At 46.6% G+C, this 13,212-nt stretch overlaps 1 protein-coding gene across 7 annotated transcripts in view; it reads right to left on the reverse strand.

Moving 5' to 3' along the window:
- The window catches only part of Hdac9 (histone deacetylase 9), a 511,434-nt gene extending 502,556 nt beyond the window's left edge, over positions 1 to 8,878 (reverse strand). For all 7 annotated transcript variants that reach the window (XM_050158706.1, XM_050158702.1, XM_050158705.1 and 4 more), the window contains exon 1: positions 8,656 to 8,878. The gene's annotated coding sequence lies outside the window, so the exon portion shown is untranslated. The remainder of the gene's footprint in view (positions 1 to 8,655) is intronic.
- Positions 8,879 to 13,212: the final 4,334 nt, after the last annotated feature.

Raw genomic sequence — 13,212 nt, forward strand, 5'->3', positions numbered from 1 at the left:
GACGAGGAGGAGGAGGACGACGAGGAGGAGGAGGAGGACGACGAGGAGGACGACGAGGAGGACGACGAGGACGAGGAGGAGGACGACGAGGACGAGGACGAGGAGGAGGAGGAGGACGAGGACGAGGAGGACGAGGACGAGGACGACGAGGAGGACGAGGAGGACGACGAGGAGGAGAAGGAGGAGGAGGGCGGCTACAAGGTCAAGGCCATCTTGGGCTACTCGGTGAGTCGGTGAGTCGCAGGCCAGCCCGGGTGAGGCGCTGTATCAAACAAAACACAACAGGAGCGCCAGACCAGAGGAAAGGTGAGCTGAATTCAGCACTACAGAGCATGCGCAAAGGTCGGCATCCTACCCGCTGTGGTCAGTCGGCTCATGGCTATCTTACCCCAGCCGCTCTTCATTCTGGCCATCTCCGAATACACTTTGCTCATTGACACAGAATCCAATATCTCCACAGTGACAATCACATTTTTTTTTCAAAAGAAAATGAAATTTTATAGCGTTTTCAGTGGATCCTGCATTAAAGCTAACATTTGAGGGTTAGATATTGGTGGAATTTGAGTCTCGGACACATAACGGAATCTGATTACCCTGAACCAGCAAACAAGGTCTGGAAGTTAACGTTGCTTACTTGTGGGAAAACTACTGCTCCAGGGATGTTTTCTGCACTTATTCTGACGTGAAAAACAGATCCGATTAAGCAGAAACTGAATCTGAAGGTCCGTGCTGTACCCCAGACCCTACACTGGCAAGCTTTCTCCAAGTTATGTGTCTCATGTCACACAACACAGCACTGTTCTTGTCACCAGTTCTGTGGCGTGTGTTTAATATTTGTCCACTGGGTTGGGGTTTAAATAATTCATAACATCTACAAACAAAAGCATTTGCATTTTTATGTCCCCACACACTTAACTTAAATGCTTAAAAACTGTAAGTTCACACTCTACAAATTAGTAGTCTAGGCAGAATCAGCTCATTATTCCGGTGGCATTTTGTTTGGACAGCAAAGGTAACCTTCTCTGCCGTATCCATCAAGGTGTGGTCAGGGAGAGGTCACAGTTGTGAAGTGAGCCATGAAAATTACAGGGGCTACAAATACATGTGCAAAGTAAGAGAATGCTGTGTTCTGGACGTGCGCGCGCGCACACACACACACACAAGTAAAGAATCTCATCATGCAGTAGCTTCTGCCATGGATTTAAAAATTAACACTACAATTCAATGTCTAATCCTTCAGGAAGCTCGGATGCTATGAGAAAGGAGAGAAGACAGAGATGAGAAGACCCTGCAGGGATCAGAGGGTCCGTCACAAAAAGAGATGAGTCACGCGTCGCCCACAGGAAAAGCAAACCAGAGGGACCGATAGGAGCAGTGTCCCAACAGAGCCACAGAGGAGCAAAAGTCTAACGTGGCTACAAAACAAGGACTTGGTGTCTCTGGTCAGAATACGCACTGAGAATGGAGACGGAACAGGCCACTCCGTCTCTGATTGCAGGGGGGGGGCGGGGGGAGGGACTGGGGGGGGATTGGGAGGGGACTCAGCCCCTCACTGTGTGCTGCTTGCACGACATGATCCCGGGAATTTGAGTGGTAGAACTGGCCTCGGAAATGCCCAGCTCTGGAAACAGAACAGTTGGGTGTTATTACGTGTTGACTAATTCCCTCAGCCTGGCTGTCTCCCACTACCTAAAGTCCAAGCCATTTGCTGACAGCAGCCGTCTAACATTCAACGGTGCTAAGGCTAAGCTGGGTCCAGACAGTGAACCAAACAGAGAATCATAGAGAGAGCGGAGGCCTTTAGAATCTGAGCTCTAAATAAAACGCTAAAACTTACATAAAGAAACAAGTTCATTTCAAGGTTTTCTGAGTTCTACTCGGGACCAGGACATTGCTGTCCTCTCCGGGTCAGCTGAGTGACTCACAGTTCCCCTTTGCCAACTGGAGGGTTCAGGGAGGGTAGACACCGGGACCCAGAGGAGGCAATCCCAGTGTTCCACCTACCTGTCCTCCACAGAACGGCTCGACGGTATTCACTTGACCTTAACACAGTCCAGCCTGAGAATTTTCCTGGAATAATCCATCTTAAATGTTTGCGGTTTGACTAAAACATCCAGAGAACCCTTAAAGGCTTCTCAAGTATATTGCGGGGATAGAGCATCTCTCTGTAAAATTAACAGAAATTAGATGAGATTTCCAGAGTCCCACACCAAGCTTGTGTTTCACAGGGAAGCAGGAAGGGGATCTGGGCCAATGATTTGATCAATGGAACGCGAGCCATTTAAAGGAGATTTAAGTACATAAGATAGAAGAAAGGGGCAGATATCTATGAATAGAATTCGGGAGACACCACCGAGTAGAAAGGAGGGCCGAGTAATAGAAGAAGAAAGAAAGAATGTCTCAATAGACTTTGAAAGTAGATCAAAACGGTGGCATCTGAAAAAGCTATAGAAAGAACCCTATGGCCAAAGAGGTGCTGAGAATTCATAATGTCTCCTGATTTAACTTAATAGTGGAAATCTACATACAGGGGAGAAGATGGACTCGGGGCTTTTGATTTTAACCGAAATGGAAAGTTCAAATAAAAACGAACAGCCTCCACCGATTCTCACTTTGAGATCTAAGAGAGACCTATCGTCGGCGCTTCCTGCTGGGGAAATGAAAGCATGCCGCAGCCCCCGCTCCCACTCGTGTCTTTAGCCAGCCAGCGTCTTCCAGTGTGCAGTTCTCTCCAGGTGAACGGCGGACCCCAAGAGCAGTGACAGCAGAGACACTTCAATGTGCGCATGAACGGCTTCCCCTGGAGACTTCGCTTACCGCTGTGAGTACGGAATGTGAGCCCAGACTCTGGGCTCTGAAACCAGACCTGCATTCAATTTCTGGGGCCACCCGTAGTCAGGTGACCCCGAGCAAGGTAGTTAACCTTTCAAAGTCTCCCTTTACTTGAGGATGGGAATGGGAGCAGCAGAAGGGAAATGTAGTCCAGGCAGCCAGAGTGGAAGTCTGGACTTGATAAAATGGTCCGAGAAGAGTGTTCTGTAGGCCAAAGCTCCTACATAGCATCCCATCATCTCAGAGATTCAGGAAGTACTGTGCTTCTGAGTGGCCTTGGGTCTGTTGCCTGTAAGACAGAATTTGGAAGGCCACGCTGTACGGGTCTGAATCACAGTGCTGGTTCCTTGAAAGGATTGGCGGGTCCAATCCCTTAACAGCCTTCTGCTTTTAAAGATGAATTAAATCAGTTCCCAGGCTCACGCACGCTAACAGGAAGACTTCCATTCTGTCTTCACCACCATCATTGCACTGTAGGGCTTCCCAACCATCACTGCCTCAACCCCAAAAGATCACTCTTTCCAGGGACAAGTACAACTCCAGTCAGACGGCCAAAGGAGGCCAAAAATTTAAACATTCTGTTAAACGATTGCTCGTTCTTTTGATTTTTTTTCATTCTCTTTCCCTCAGCAGTAAAAATATGTTATTCTTTTGGGCCATAATAATTGAACCTCGTTCATATGTATAAATGCAGAGACTCCTGTCCTAGGTGACAAAGCATAAACTCCCCTTACAAAGCTGGGTGTGGGCAGTGGCAGCAGAAACATCTCACGGGACACATCCTAATGTGACCTCCAATGAGACATTCGGTGGCCTCTTTAAAGATAAGTAGAATCAATAGACTGTGATGATGCCACTCTGTGGACTGGATGACACATTAGTTATATATGTATTATAGATAGTTATATATATTACTTATATATGTGTGTATGTATATATCATGTGTGTATGTGCATGTGTGTATATTATATGTATGTGTGCATGTGTATGTGTATATATTATATGTGCATGTGTGTATTATATGTATGTGTGCATGTGTATATGTATATATTATATGTGCATGTGTGTATATTATATGTATGTGTGCATGTGTATATGTATATATTATATTGCATGTGTGTATATTATATGTATGTGTGCATGTGTATATGTATATATTATGTGGATGTGTACATATATACATGTGTGTGCGTGTGTGTGTGTGTGTGTGTGTGTGCATGGATGGCTAAAATCAGAGGTTGTTTTTTCAGAAGCTCCAGGTTCAGTTCCCAGAACTCATATGACAGCTCACAACTGTCTGTAACTCCAGTTCTAGGGGATCCAAAACCCTCACACAGACATACATGCAGGCAACACATCAATGCATGTACAGTAAAAAAAATAAATCATTTTTAAAGATATTGATGTAGATATGGGAAAGGCGAAGTATCACGCCATGCCACAGTACAGTCTCTGTTTCACTCAAGCAGAGAAACGGAGATCTGAGGACGTGAGCTGCCATGTTGCACAGGTGCCCGTAAGGGGGCTCCTCAGCAAAGGAGAGCTGAGACAACCTGACAGTGACAGCCAGATAGGAAGCGGAGACCTCGGCCCTACAGCTACAGGAAGACGAAACTACTGTCAGTACAGGAAAGATGGACGCTGGTCACTCTCCATGGAGCATCTGATGAGACTGTGGCCCTGACCAAGTCCCGAAGAGATTCCGGATTAGAGCGCCTGATGAGCTGTGTGGAATGGGGGTTGCTTCAAACTGATAAACTCATTGTGCGAGTTATGCAGAAATAGCAAATGAAAACCACCAATATTCTCTAATAAATTTATTTAGTACTGGCATTCATTTTCATGCCTGGCTACAAAATACCTTGAGTGACATTAATCTATCCAGATCTTACCTTTTTTGAACATTCCACTTATCCCTATGCTCCAGGAGCTGGTCCGCACTTACCTCTTTCCTGAAACAGCTTCTGCACAATAGGAAGACAGTACCATTTCCGGCAATATCAGCACCATCAGTTTTAGAACATCCTGCTGTACTCTGCCTTCTACATCATACAACAGGTAAGCACTCCCTCTCTCTGAAGCTGCAAACCAGATTCTTCACAGACAACAGAAAATCACCAGATTTCCCCCGTCCTTTGCACTGAAAAATCTTTCAGATGAGTTTGCACAAAGCATGCAATTAAGAGAAGGGAAAGTAAAACTACATTAACTGGATAGAAAGTGTCTAGGCCTGTTTTCTTCATTAAAAAAAAAAAAACTAGAATTGTTTTCAACAAATATGTGTGAGCTTACATAAGACTTCATTTTCTAAGGACTCCAATGTTTTCTTCTGCATCCTGGCTAATACACTTCATTCCTGGATCTAACCACACAATGGCGCACATCTATCTATCACCTTGGCTGCTACAAGTCACGTAGGCAATTATCTTAAAAACTCTGTTGAGATTTGATAAAGAGAGCGCAATAGAAGGAAGAAAAAGATGAGCAAGTTGCTGTGTGTTTTCTTCTAGTAAGGTCTATTTATTAAGACGCAAAGTCGAATAAAAACAAGATTTTCCCATTAAACCTCTTGTTTACAGTCATCAGACTGTAAATTACGCCAAAGCATGAGACCCACGGGGGTGGGGGAGCACACATCCTTGATACGCATCACATGATCTCTGACCACCATCTGGCTCTGGAGTGGGTGTTCCCTTCCTGACTTCTGGAATATTCTCCTAAAAAAAAATGGGATCAAGAGTCCTCTTGCTGCTGATTCTCGGGCTGATAAGAGAACTGATAAACCCCAGGGTGCTTTGATCAGGGAAGGAAGAGGCTGTGGTTGATAAAGCAAGACCAGCAGAGTCAGGACAAGACGTGGGCTGGGGAGCGTCTGCAGGAAAGCATGCCACCTAGAGAAGCTGAGGCTGCTCTTCCCCGTTCAGATGGCTGTGAGAGTTTTCCCAGAGCAAGAACCTATTCATGCTGACTAGAACAAGGGTCCCCAAATCTATGCTACCTCTAGAGATGATGCTCGAGAATCTGGGATTGTGTAAACCTATGATATCGCTATGGCAGTTTGCTCTTGTGATTAATAAAATGATAAATACATATCAATGCCCTTGGGGTCACAGAGTCACTAATGTGCCACTGTGGGTCTATCCATCTTCCCGCTGTCCTCTTTCTAAATCCTATCTCTTTGGGGGTGGGGGGATGAGAATTACCAAGAGATCTAAGTTATAATAACAATCTAGAAACAATTATCTGTATCTGTGAATGTGAATAACAAAACTAAGTGTGCTATCCTCACTGGAAAGAAAGTGCTTTAAGCAGTAAAAGCCCCCACCAACTTAAACACAAATATAAAAAAAAACACACATTTGGATGTAATCACAAGAAAAATGTCCATGGCTTCCCTATTTCACTAATGAGAAGGTGCAGATGCCGCACACAGAAGGATTTTATCATGTCCATATGTTTCTCGAATGACTCTCCTTGTTAGCTATTTCTCCATATCTCTATTTAAGAATAACATACACATTCCCCTCTGAGAGGGTGTACAGCACAACATGTTGTAATGTTTAAACAATTCAAGAAAATCGCCCTAATAAAAAATGGAGCCCACAGTTGAAAATATTGAGATTATGAATTATGAGTATCATTAAAGTAGTTCACTTTTTCTCTTCTAGCTAGCCTCAAGATTTAAAATTCTTAAACCCTGAGGGAGAAGCTAATGTATAGTGTGCGTGTGTACGTGTGTGTGTGTGTGTGTGTGTGTGTGTGTGTGTGTGTGGTCTCTGTGTGTGCAGCAATTATGGACGGTGAAAGTAACTTCATAAGGTCTATAATAAATAGTCCCGTCACAAACAATGACAATCATACAAAATCGCCTTTTAGCTTTAGAGGCATCATCATTATCTTACAGACAGTGGTGGCTCAGTGCAAGTCTTGGCCAATGTCAGTCTGGCTTTGCAGCTAAGGCAGCTCAACAGGCTGGACTTCAGAGAGAGGAACAGGGAGGCTGAGGTACAAAGAGCATCTGCTTCCTGTCTATAAACTGATACCTCATCTCAAACTCTTCCTCCTGCACACCTACTGTCCACCTAAACTGTCCACTGTGTAGTGGAGATCACCAGCTTGGGAGCAAACCTCTCTCCCTCTAGCTGCCAGTCCATCAAAGGTCTGGGCTCAGGATACCAGTGCACTGGGCACCACTTTGCTAACTGAAACACGCCTGAAGACCTGACCTGTTCCCCGCGTGTGACGTGTGGACAGTCAACACTTCTCATGGTGAGGTTTGCTCCATTCAGACAACATAAGTGAGGGAAACGGCAAACTTACCTGAGATACGTTACTGTTCCGACGTATTTTAAGCAGAAGGTACTTGATGTCTGTGAAATAATTAAATTGGCCCAAACTGGAGCAGTAGTTTTAAAGGATAAGATTGACTACTTATCCTTGGAAAAAAATGCAAATATAGAACACAACAAACTTCCAGTGACAATAATTTCCATAATAAACATCCAAAGTCCCAAAGAGCAGTTCAAAGGCATCTTTTCCCAAACGTGATTTTTATACTGTCCTCCTTTATTAACTGCAACTTCTGTGCTGTTACTAATTACAGGATTTAAAAGATTTCTGGGGCATCAGAAAATAACATCTAGATCTTTTCAAAAGTCAAAAGACTTCAAGTTAGTTTTTTTGTAACATGGGTTCATGAGAACTCACTCTGCTTTTCCTGGACTTCATTCTTACAAGGTTTGGATTATGCTCGGAGGACTCGGAGCCCCTAATCGCTACTCTATAAGCTGTCTCGGCCCACCAAAAATATTCAGTTGCATAAGCGGTATACCATGGGGGGAAGCGCTTAATTCCTCACTTCGTTCCTGGCATGAGTTAAACTTTTTAAGCCCTTTGTGTCTCGCTTCTGTACTGTGCCTAGTCGTGAGATACGTGTGTGCATCAAGACGGCTTTTCTCACGGATTTCAAAACCCTACAGTCAATCTGAAAGTTCCTCTTAGGGGAAAACACACACCTCCCGACAGGGAAAACAAACGTGACAGATTCTCCTGAAATGAGAGCATAAGAAACACTCACAGAGACTTCTTCAAGACCGTGAACGGCAGAGACACCGGTGCCTTGGATCTGCAGGGCAGCTCGGTCCCACTGTGTCTCACACAGACACACAGGCCTCTGACACCAGCGCCTCTCACTGCCGACAAGTGGGTGATGTCCTCAGAGCCAAGCTACCAGCTAAGCAAGCAGGGATCGGGGAACGCCCCCCTGTCTTCGCCACCGCATCCCATCCTCACTGCGACACCCCCCAATTTACCTTAAGGAGCAAACATTCATCACTCTCCTCCACTGGGCACGGCATTGCTTCATCTCCCATCCTCCAACCTGAACTTTTTCTCCAAACCCGGTATTCGGCTGCACTGACTTGGAACTGAAGTACCCCTCCAAACACCAAAGGTACCCCACTAAGTATTTCTCCCCTCAAGCAACACGTTGGCTGTGCAAACTTTTCGTTCACGGCTTGGATCCGACAGAAATCGGGTGTGTGTTCGGGTGTGGGGGGGGGAGGCAAAATCTGACCAAGGACCCTCACCTCGGCTTGACTAGCCAAATGCCAAGGTCTTCACCAAAAACACCACCCAGCACCCAACTTCTGACAATGGTACCCACCAAGCTCCGTGCAAACCAAGTGGCGTGGAAGTCCCGGCAGAGATGCTGCCAGCGCGGGGAGCCCGACAGGGAATGCCGCGGCGCTCCCGGAGCACGCGTGGCCCCCAATTCCCAGGGCTTTCCCGGGCAGCACCAGACCCGACTGCGGTGTCACTCACCTCCGCCCGCTCCCGCCGAGGCTGTGCGCCCTCCTCCGCCCCGCGTCGGCGACCCCCTAACTTCGCCGCCTTCTCCAAACAGCCATCTTCCGCAGCGCAGGAGGGAATGGCGAGGCAGGAGGCCGAGCGGGGAGGGAAAGTTGCCGGCGGGGCGCGGCGGGGCGCAGGCGGCGGGGGCGCGCGAGGCTGGGGCGCTGCGCGCCGTGCGGGGAGGCGGGCGGGCGGGCGGGCGGCGGCGGCGAGCTGCGCCGAGCGGGCGGGCGGCGCGCGGAGGACGGGCTAAAAATAGCGCGTGCTGGGGAGGGGCGCGAGGGGGACGGGGGTGGGAGGGAGACCGCGGGGCCGGGCCCGAGCCCCGGCAACGCTGGGCGGGGCGGGCCGGGAGGTGGCAGGCCTGAGGGGACACCTGGGGGCGCGGCAGGGCGAGCGGGCGCGGGAAGGACGCGCGCGGGCAGCAGGGCAGGGGCCTGCGGTGGAGGGGTGGAGGGGAGATGGGATGGCTGGGGACCACCGAGTGAAGCTCGGGCACCAGGAAGCGGGGCTGGGGCGGAAGACGCCAGGTGACCCCGGCCGGTGCGGAGGAGGAGCGCGGCCCCGGCCTCGCCCAGCTCGCCCTGCTCGCCCTCCAGCCCCGCCGCTCAGGTGCGCGCTCGCCCAGCCGGCCGCGCAGACCGCAGGGAGTCGAGCACCGGAGAGTCTCGTCTCGGGGCCGCACCTCCAGCGACCCCACGCCGGCCTGGCGCTTCACCAGCGAGGGAATTTTAAAGAAAATGCTGCTGTGTCGGGGTGTTGTGTTGCTGTTGTTGTTGAAGGACCAGAAGGGAAATGTGAGGCAATATGGTGATGGAAATGTGATTTAGGTTTGCCGCGTTTGAATGCTGCACACACATAGAGAGCAGCCTGGCTCTGGAACCCGCCCTGGCAGAAAGGAGACACTGGTGGGTTCGGGAATTGCCTAGAGGGCGTCTTCGGTTAGTATTTTACCTTGGGGATTGAAAAAGAAATTGCAGCTATAACTTGTCTCCACCAGTATTCCTAATGTCTGCAAATAGCTTTATAAAGTAGGCAACACTGAATATTTTATTTAAAAGGCTCAACCTGAGAATATTTTTCTAATGCTAACAGCTCACTCAAAGGGGCTAATAATTACGATAATAAAACGGTGATCCGGAGAACGGTTAAAAGCAAGTGTCTACACGTCCATTTTTTGTTTTCCTCGGTGTAGGCTAAAACACAACTAGTTCACAGATCACACACGCAAAGAATCGGAGAGACCTAACCCAGTGCCCTCCTTTTCAGCCCAGGGCCCCAGGACCATGAGATCACCATGATGTGTGTGTGTGTGTGTGTGTGCAAGGGCTGGCCATAGCACGGTTCTTCTCTAAAACTGACTGCCAGTTCCATAAGGCCAGGAGAACTCGAGGGCTGTACATTCGGTCTGCTGTAAGATGATTCAGCATTTGCCGTGCGTAGAACTGTGCGATCGCTGGATTTACCACCTCGCTTTGCCCCATCATAAATTCATACCCTGGGAGTGGTCAGCTGGCTTTATATTGGAAAAAAAAAGGAGAAAAAGGGGGTGAGGAGAGAGTGAAGTATAGAGAGTTGGGGGTGGTTAATAAAAAAGTTACTGTCCTAATGACGTCTTCAGAGAGTTTGGTTTCCTGTCCGTACTAGAAAGCCTGTTAAACAATCTTGATAGTCGGCCAACCTTACCATTTCAGAGATGTTTCTCCATCTACAAGCGCGGCATAAATATCTGGAGACGCCTTGACTTTCAAAATGGAGTCTTTTCTGAAATTGTCAAGTGTCGAGGTTTCCTCAATGTCTTTCAGTTTCTGTTTGCCTACCTCCAACTCCAACAGAAGCAGCTCTACCATCTCTCTAGAAGGACTTTCTAGAAACGTGGGGTGGGAATGAGGAAATCAACAACGTTCTAGGAGTTCAGTGGTCATGTGAAATAGACCTTTGTGTAATCGTATGGACAGGAGAAGTTGAAATGAAATTTGCTTTTGTATTTCGGGGAGGTTGTATTTGACTTTGCATTATTTACATCTACCACGTAATACATAGCTCCAAGCAGAGAGATTTCTTCTTTATCATTCTAGTAGATACCTCAGAGCCAAGCCGGAGGAAAAACTTGCTGGCTGCTACTGCTGATTCATGTATTTTAAGTCAGTTTATCAGGAAACATTATAATTCCTTTTAACAGTTCATGCTCTCTATTCAAGCCTATGTTATACTCTTTGTGATTCTGCGTTATTATTTTGCTCTGGCTTCATTTTCTCCTCAACTGAGCTGTAGGAAGATGGGGTAAGTCTTTTTTTACTTCCAGTATTTTATATTTTTCACAATATTTAACATTTATTGTTTGAGATTTCATACATGAATATATGTATTTTGATTATATATACCCCCCTCCTCTAGCTCTTTCCAGATCCACCATTTCTCTCCAAATTTTATCCTCTTACTTTTCATCTCTCTTATTCTATTTTTCTCTTTTTATTTCTATTTATTTATGTTTTATTTACATCCCAACCAGTTTTTCCTCCCTACTTTCCTCCCAATCCCTCTCCCCCACTTCCCCTAAGCCCCCTTCATCCACTCTGCCTTTTTATGCAGGAAAAGACAGGTCTCCCATGGATGTCAACAAAACATGGCAAAGCAAGTTGAGTAAGACTAAGCACCTCCCCTGCTGGGTGAGACAAATCAGTGTAGAGTATAGGGTCCCAAAATCCTGCAGAAGAGTCAGTGACAGCCTCTGTTCCCATTCTTAGGAGTCCCGTGAAAAGACCGAGTTACAGAACTATGACATACACCCAGAAGGCACAGGTCAGTTCCTGGCAGGGTCTCTGGTTCAGTCTCTGTGAGCCCCCGTGAGCTCAGGCTAGTTGATTTTGTGGGTTTTCTTGTGTCCTTGACCCCTCTGGTTCCCACAATTCTTCCTCCCCCTTTACTACAGGATTTCCCAAGTTCTGCCTGATGTTTGGCTGTGGATCTCTGCATATGTTCCATCAGTTGCTGGGTAAAACCTCTCTTGTCACTTGGGCTAGGCACCAATTCCAGCACATCCCATAGGCAGGACAGATGTAGTTCACAGGTTATATGGCTGAGTTGGTGTCCCAATCCCTTCACTGAAAGTCCTGTCTGATCTCAGGAGATGGGCAGTTCAAATTATGCATCCCCCATTGCTAGGAGTCTTAGCTGGGGCCATCCCTGTCGATTCCTGGGCGTTTCCCTTTGACTAGGTTTCTACCTCACATAAAGTGTCCCCTTTCCAGGCATCTCTTTCATATTCTCCCCTACCACCACTGAACCTTACCTCTCCTGTTCCCATCCGCACCCACCCCCAGTCCACCCACGAAATCTACTATTTCCCCTTCCTGGGGAGATCTTAACATCCCACCATTAACCCTCTTTGATGCCTAGTGTCTCTGGGTCTGTGCGTTATAGCATGATTATCCTTTACTTTACAGCTAATGGCCACTTATAAGTGAGAACATACTGTATTTGTCTTTCTGAGTCTGGGTTACCTCATTCAGGATGATTTTTTTTCTAGTTCCATCCATTTGCCTGCAAATTTTATGATGTCGTTGTTTTAGCCAGCTGAGTAATACTCCATTGTGTAAATATACCACATTTTCTTTACCATTCTTTGGTTGAGAGGTATCTAGGTTGTTTCCACATTCTGGCTATTACAAGTAAAGCTCCTGTGAACATAGTTGAACAAATGTCCTTGCGGTGGGATGGAGCATCCTCTCGATATATGCCCAGGCGTGATATAGCTAAGTCTTGAGTTAGATCAATTCCCAGTTTTCTAAGAAAACACCATATTGATTTCCAGAGTGGTTGTACAAGTTTGCACTCCCACTAGCAATGGAAGACTGTTCCCCTTATTCCACATCCTCTCCGACATGAGCCGTCACTTGGGTTTTTGATCTTAGTCGTTCTGACAAGTGTAAGATGAAATTTCAGAGTCATATTGATTTGCATTTCCCTGGTGGCTAATATTTTTTAATATTTCTTTAAGTATCTCTTGACCATTTGAGATTCTTCTGTTGAGAATTCCGTTTAGGTATGCAACCCATTTTAATTTGAATTATTTGGGCTTTTATGTAGCACAATTAATAAAATCTCAGAGACAAATACTGGGGTTCAACCTGAAAAAAACAGAAAAGCAAAGCAGCCAGCCACTGGCTCTTACCTCTACCTAAGTCTGAAAATGGCGGTCCTGCCTCCAGGACACCTCAGATTGAGACTAAGACTGAGGACTGTCCCCTCCCATTTTATAACCCTCTCTAATTCTGGGTAGTGCACCACTACCGCCTGGTTTCTATGACAAGCTAGTGTGGCTACTGGGATTAAAGGTGCATGTCATGGCTGCCTGGTCTGTATGTCTGGCTAGTGTGGCTGTTTTACTCTCTGATATTCTGGCAAGCTTTATTTATAAAATTACAAATGAAACGCTACTGCATTTTCATGTCTGGTTTCTTGAGTCATATGATATATATATATATATATATATATATATATATATATATATATATATATATTTGA

This window comes from Alexandromys fortis, unplaced genomic scaffold, assembly GCF_014885135.2.
Source record: "Alexandromys fortis isolate MF-2015 unplaced genomic scaffold, M_Fortis_MF-2015_v1.1 scaffold_101, whole genome shotgun sequence".
Taxonomy (NCBI): Eukaryota; Metazoa; Chordata; class Mammalia; order Rodentia; family Cricetidae; genus Alexandromys; species Alexandromys fortis.